The sequence below is a fragment of the Coptis chinensis genome, chromosome 6 (genome assembly GCF_015680905.1).
Source record: "Coptis chinensis isolate HL-2020 chromosome 6, ASM1568090v1, whole genome shotgun sequence".
Taxonomy (NCBI): Eukaryota; Viridiplantae; Streptophyta; class Magnoliopsida; order Ranunculales; family Ranunculaceae; genus Coptis; species Coptis chinensis.
Genome location: NC_141461.1, coordinates 25793519 through 25801021, shown reverse-complemented (window position 1 = coordinate 25801021; position 7503 = coordinate 25793519). Strand labels below are relative to the sequence as shown.

Sequence of the window (7503 nt, the reverse complement as noted above, 5' to 3'; positions counted from 1 at the left end):
TGCAGGATTCTATTGTGTGTTTCTTGTAGTAGAAAGTCTAAAAAATTTCTCTCTCCTCTCCCACTCGCCAGAGCGGTGCCTCCATTTTACTTAAGTAAAGTAAAAGGAAAGCATAGGTTGGATAAATTTTACCTCCTTGCAAAAGAACAAGGTTACCGTTCCCGAGCAGCATACAAACTTCTTCAACTAGAAGACAAGTACAGTTTTCTTAACTCAGCACATTCAGTTCTTGATTTATGTGCTGCACCTGGTGGTTGGATGCAAGTAGCTGTACAACGTATACCCGTTTCTTGTTTCTTAAGCAGTTGTTTGAGAAAGTTGATGTGACCAAATTGCTTGCTAGTCGTTCAGCATCTGCGGAAATATATGTTAACTTGTGCCTCAGAAGTATAAGGCCCCTGCGAAGATTGATCCACGTCTTCTTGATGTCAAGCATCTATTTCAAGGGCCTATTGAACCTCGTAAGGTGGTGGATGTTCTTAGAGGAACAAAGCAAAAGAGAAACCGTGATGGGTATGAGGATGGAAATACGGCATCGAGTAAGGTGTGTTTAGCTTCAGAGTTTGTGTGGGCCACGAATCCACTTGACATTCATGGTTCAAATACTTCTATATCATTCAATGATCCTGCTTGCAAACCCATAACAGATCACAGTTTAACAACTGAGGAGGTCAAGATGCTATGTGATGATCTGCCTGTTCTAGGGAAGCAAGATTTCAAGCATCTCCTAAAGTGGCGTAAGCAGATAAGGAAAGCTTCGTCTCCAACAGAACTACCGACTGCTAAACCTGTGAAGGAAGGTGATGACAAGGATGATGACAAGGATGAGGACGATGACAAGATACTTAATGAAATAGAGGAGTTGACATATGCTATGGACCACAAAAAGAAGCGTGAGAAGAAAAAGCTTACAAAGAAACAAGCCAAGGAGAAATCACATAAAGCCACTGGGATGCAGATAGATGCACTAACAGATGATTATGTTGACCATGAGTTATTTTCGCTCTCCTCTATCAAGGGAAAAAAAGATCTTGCAGCTGTTGATTCCGTGGAACTCAATGATGAGAAAGGCGACAATGAAGGGAGTGATAATGAAGGAACATACGAGGCTACTGCCTTGGAGGAGCCTTCTAGTGACATTGACACTGATCCGAAGAAGCCCACAAATCATTGAATTCCGGCCCTGTATCCTTGAGACTATCTGAGAAAAGCATGCTTTGTTGTATAGATAATCATGCGTAACTTAGCGGCAAATCAAGCAGCGGCAAATCAAGTACAGCCAGCGGCAAATTTTCTTCCTAAATATTGATCTACGGCATTTCAATTCGATTCAAATTCAAACTTCTTCCTAAATATTGATCAGCGGCAATTCAATTCTTCGAATTCAAACTTTCTTCCTAAATATTGATCAGCAGCAATTCAATTCTTCCTAAATATTTTGTATCAGCGGCATTCCAGAAAACACACATCCAGCGGCATTTCAATTGAAAGGATCGGTTGTAACATTGGAAATTCAATCGAAGGGATCGGCAAAAAAAGATCGGCAGTTCAGGGATCGCCAGCTCAAAGCTTATGGGATTGACTGAAGTCACTTGCCGATCTTTATTGCCTTGAATGCCAACAGAAAATCCCTGAACTTATCTTCTCATTCTGCTATAAATCTCTTTGGTTACGACAACTACCAATTATAGCCCCTCGTTAAACAATTGATATGGCGATGCATCGGTACCCATATATGCTTGAATGGTTCATAAGCTTTAATTTAGCTAAACTCCTTTAATTCAACTTCTTTAAAAGAATATCCTGTTGGCTGGGATCGGTAACATGCGACTTTAATTCTTTCACTCAGTTCAGTTTGATTCAATGGTTTGCTTATTCTGAGTTGTGAGTGAAGCAAGGTTGTTAAGGTAAATGTGAAACTAAGGCGCCAAAGGCCTATATTACTTGTGGCGAGAGGAGAGGTGCACTTCCAATTGAAGACTTTCAACAGAAACAAAACTGTGAAATACCATCAGGAGCCTTAGGCACCTATGTCTACAATAAAATTCGCTGTGAAATGGAAACCTATTGGTTTACGTTTCTTATGAGAGTCCTTGTATATAAAAAGAAAGCAAGTCGGCTTATCATCAGTCATAAAACTGAGAGAGAAGAAAAAAAATAAAAAAATAAAACAAAGTTCTGATATTATGATTCTTTTTCGTTCGTCTTGCTCAGTAAAGTTTGTATATGTGCACGTTGGAGACTCTAGTGCTTAACAAGGTGATTACGTGGCTTAAGGGTTTGATCAATTGAATCGAGGTTTGTGAAAAGGTTAGATTTTTTTTTTTTAGTCTGTGACAGTAGGGTTTGATATTTTTCTTATCTTTTGATAGTATTGAAAATATTTGTTTAATAGAGATGAATTATAACTTGAATAGGAGATGGGCTGATAAAAGGGATTTTAATATGAATAGAGTGGCGAAGGGTATTGAAGTAGATAGTTTGAGAACAAAATATGATATTGGTGATGATGTATCTATTGAGTATGTTGGTAGCGATATCGACCAAAAGTGTGAAAAGGATGAGATAATTTTATTGTTTTCACATTTTTGGCTTGGTTGTAGTGTTACATTCCGGAAATCAGTTTCCGAGTTATTAGCTAGATGGAGATTACATCCTTTACAATTATCTCCTGGCTATTGAGCTATCTTTGCCCGGGTAGCGAGGATTTGTAAGGTTTATCAAAGGAGTATGTCTTCAGACCTTTTGTTTGAGTTATTGAAGCTTATGCGGCAAAACAAGGCTTCTTTTAAAAGTTATGCGTTGGGATATCATACTCATCACAACCAGAATTATCGATTTTATGGGATGCCTTCGAATTACAAGAATGCGAAATTGTATGGTTTTAAGATCAAAGGCAATTGGAGGTTCGAAAATATTGATTATCCTAACAATATATCAGGTAATGATGTTAACTCAATATTCTTATAATTATTATTTTAATTAGTTAGCATCACATTTTGAATATCTTGTTCTTTTTTATAGAGGATATTCTGAAGTTTCCAAATATATCAATTTTTAGCAGCGAGAAGATAAAAAAGAAATTTGTTAGTTTGTTTAGTTATAATGTAGATGTCTATCATTTGTCGTTTCCAGACGATATTGTAGATTATTATCATGATATAGAAACTGGACTGCTTAATGAGCCTAGGGAATTAGCACCTTACTGTGGCTCAAAGAAGAGAAAAAAATGTTATTGTAGATGATAGCAGTGAAGATGACGAAGAAGTAGAAGGAGATGACTCTGAGGATAGCGGACAAGAAAATATTAGAAAGAAGAAAAGAAGTATACGTCCAAAAAAGAGGGAAAAGAAAACTGGAGATAACTCAAGTATAATTGAGGAAGGGATTGAGGATCGAGAAATGGTATGTATATAATATTTCTTTTAAAATATCATAAATGTAATACCTATAATATGTTTTGGAATGACGTTTCATTATGACATGTTTTTTGTCTTCCTGCAAAAAAAACTACTGATGTGCATGATATTGATGATGATGATGATATCGGTGGGGAAGCGATGACTAACAGTATATCTGAACTTGATGTTAGTGTTGATCTTGTTTTTGTGATTTAGATTTATGTTCGTTATTGATTGTTTAATGGTTCATTTGTTAATGTAGATGGAAAAAGTTGATTATGGTGGAGATACAACTGGTTCAACTTTTGTTGCCAGGATCAATTTTGGAGTGCCAACTCCTTTTGGTGGAAGTAATTTTGGAGTTCTAATACCTGTTGTTGGCACCAATGCTAGTGTAGCAACTTCTGCCGATGGCACCATTGATGGTGTGTGGAGTTTTGTATCAACTGTTGTTTGCAGTAATGTTGGATTGCCGACTTCTGCTATTGACACCGATGAAGGTGTGTCAACAAAAGTGTTAACGATTGTTGGTACAAATCCTGAAGTGTCTACTATTGTTGGCATTAATGCGGAAGAGTCGAATTTTGCTGATGGCACCAATGCTGATGTGTCGCATTTAGGCGTTAGCGTGGTCGGCACCAACACCATTGTTGACCCAACTGTACCTTCATCATTACAGCCAGGGATGAGCGACAGTTTTGTAATGCCTGTGCTCATCACTCCAAACGTGCAAGCCTTGGCAATTGAAGGTTAGATGTTGAATAGTTATATTTTGTTGTATTTACTTATTATTACTTATTATTATTTTAAATTATTTTGCCTAATATTTCAGATCCAGAGTTATTGTGTTTGGATTATCAACGAAGTGTAGATTTTGTAAAAGTCGTTAATATGTTGAATTCAAAGCTTGTAGAGGTAAGTGTGTGTGTGTGTGTGTGTATTTTATTTATTTATTTATTTTTTTTTAGAATTTCATTTATTTGGTTGCTAAAAAATTATAGTAACACATTATTTTTTATTTTCTTAGGCGTCGACGCTTGGGGATTGTGCTAAAGAAATCTTAGAAGCAAAAGAAAATTATAAGATTAAAACTGGTGAATATACGAGATTGAGAAATATTTGGAAAGAGAGAAAGCTCATCTTTTATGAGAATAAACGTATGAGAGGAGTACTTATGAAAAATGAAGTAGTTTTGCACGACTATGAGATGAAAATGAATATCATGAAAGCTGAATTGTCTAAACAGAATCAATAAATTGTTGTTCTTAGAGAGCAGAAAGTTTTGAGTGATGAAGTTGAGATAATAAAATGTGACAAATTGGAATTGGCTAAACGAGTTTGCGAGGTTGAGGGGATTAGAGGAGACTACAAGGTACTATTGGAAGAAAATGCATTTTTGAAGGAGTTAGATGAATATCATGAGAAGGTGGAATATTTTAGGGTTGAGTGTGAAGAGAAGGATGATATGATTGAGAAACATGCAGTTGAAACTAAAAAATCTGGGGCGTTGTTGCGTGAAACATTGGCAAGTGTTGGACTTTGGAAATTGAGAGATTCTAAGAAACGGAAAAAATTGCAATAGCTGTCAAATTATTATACTATGTGTTATAGGAAGTTGGAAGATGTATCACTGTCGGATCTAAAAGGTGTTCCAGTTCCAGTGGAGGATAATATTATGCCGCAACTTCTTGAGTAAAGTTTTTGTTTTTTATTGTTAGGATGATGTGAGGTTAGGTTATGGTTTTTTCTTTCTCGATTATGTTTATTTTTGTACGGTCTCATGATATTTGAATTTTATTTGTTTTTTTTTTATTAAATTGGTAATAAGAATAGATCGAAATATAAATGGTCGGTCAAAAATATATAAGAGTTGGGAGATTTGGCCTTGAGGTAGGACAACAAAATAGATATAAGAATTAAGGATAACGTAATTGGGGTGTTGTCGCCCCCATAATGTATTGATAACGTAATTAAATCTCACTACAACAGAATTGTAGGGGAAAGACACATTCTGGTGTGTCTTTTCTCATAAAGAACGACACAGGCATAGTGTCGGATTGTGACCCGTTTATTGGGCTGTCTTTTATTTTAAAAGACGCATACAAAAGTGTCGTCTGGCTCACCAAATTGCCTTGTAAAATGACGCTTCATTGTGTGTCTTTTTATAGTTTTGGATTTTTTTTAAAAAAATAACACAAAAACTTGATTGTTCGGGCTCACTAGAGATTTCACAGAACCAATAACCCCAAATAAACACTAAAATATTATATGAATATCAAAATGAGCATTCCAGAACATTTGTTTTGTATGTAGTTCAATCACCTAGTATTGAGCTAATTGAATCACCTATTACAAGAATAAAAAATGTTATTTTCCTACTAAGTTTCGCTTTGCTAGTTGCCTTGATCTAAATCCTCCACAGCTCACTAAATGCACAAATCCTCCACAACTTGCTAATTGCACGCATTGCCATTTTCTTCACCTGATTCACAAGCAACATTTTAGATTAATAACTTCAACAGCCAAATCCAGTTACTTCATCAAATAAGTTTATGATCTATAGGAGTGACCAGAATTTAAAGGACAATCAAATTCAGAAACCACGGCACATTTTGTCACAGCCCTCAAAGTAAAAGATTCAGTGGCATAGTGATAATAATGGAAAGGTTATGAACAACTCGGCAATGTTATGGTAGGAAGATACTGCAGCTTCGATCAACCAATGCTGAGCCTTAAGTAGCTTCATTTGCATTCTCATCAGTTTCCTCATTGTCGAGGAACTTTTTAATGTCGTCAACCTCTTTTCGCCCATCTTTGACTTACATACGCATTGTGAATATATATATAATCCGGTGACCTCTCAATATCGTGCGTTGACATATGACACGGAGCACCAAGTAACCTCCCAAACTCTTACGTTTTTCGGCATCTCCTTCTTTGTTTCAAGTATTCAAACAAGGTCGAGTATCATGATTGATTGTCCACTTTGGCCGGCTTCCTTGTAATAGTTCGAGCGGTCGGCATGTAAGATTCTCATTTCCAGCCGGACACAAATGTCACATATTTGGAAGCTCGAGAGATACCATAAGGAATGTGTCCATTGTAAACCACTTGAGCTCAAGTCCAAATATACTAGACTACTTTCAGTTGATGTTTAAAAACCGAGGAAACGTTGAATCAAAGTTATTAGAACTGAGATCAACAACGCAAGTGATGTCAAATTACTAGGTACCTCAAAGAAGCAAGACTACCTAACCACGAAGAGTATCAACTCTCAAACTCAAACTCAAATCTAAATGCCTCAAGGATTTGAGTCCTAGCAAAAAAGGACCAATGATCGATCAAGTACATGGTATTGGGTTAGGGGTTGTGGAGATCAATACCATTAATTTAGTCTCTATCATGTCTATTCAAAAGATATATATTAATGATGAGCTTACGGTGATACATACCAGTATTTATCCCTTCATATAAGTAATCTACAATCATCTTCAAAACTCAAAGCGATATTTCCTCTGCAATATCATCGGTAGTGTCGATCATAGTGCAAGCTAGCTAATTTCTTCACTAACTTGATTATGAATTACCATTCGAGTTCGAAAAAGGGAAGTATATAGAAGTTACCGACTTGATCGAGAAAAGTAAAATGTTTTCATGCACTAACACAACATTGAAATCCTAAGAAAGTAATAAAAGGAGATGAAACACCAAGAACATACTACTGTCAAAGATAATGAGTTATATAGGAGTAAAGATAATAAACAACGTCATACCTAAATAAAGCGAGTAAAATGGTCGGCCATTTGACTTTTTTGAGGAAAATTTAGCTCTCCAAATGTCTTTTTGACCCAAACAATCTCTCTCGGCGGTGACCGAGGACAATAGAAATTTGGACATTGTACATTTCGGGGAGGAATCGACATTCATATCGGTAAAAACATTGGCTTTTGTTGCTTTCGTCCCTTTGCAACCACTTCCCCTATGCATGTTCAACAATTCACACAACTGCATACCATGTGAATAGTTTCCACAGAGTTGTGTATTTGCTTTGGTTCCCGTACCTACAAAACAAATATACATTAGCAAAGAATATCAAACTAAG

General features: G+C 36.2%; 1 long non-coding RNA gene and 1 pseudogene across 1 annotated transcript; one reads left to right on the top strand and one right to left on the bottom strand.

The window, feature by feature from the left end:
- Nucleotides 1-1303, top strand: LOC147492336 (adoMet-dependent rRNA methyltransferase spb1-like; annotated as a pseudogene).
- A 4348-nt stretch (nucleotides 1304-5651) lies between these two features.
- On the bottom strand, nucleotides 5652-6918 carry LOC147492335 (uncharacterized). The gene is made up of 2 exons (XR_015199651.1): nucleotides 6854-6918; nucleotides 5652-5883 (listed from the first exon to the last, which is right to left on the bottom strand). It is a non-coding gene; the product is annotated as an uncharacterized LOC147492335 (long non-coding RNA).
- Nucleotides 6919-7503: the final 585 nt, after the last annotated feature.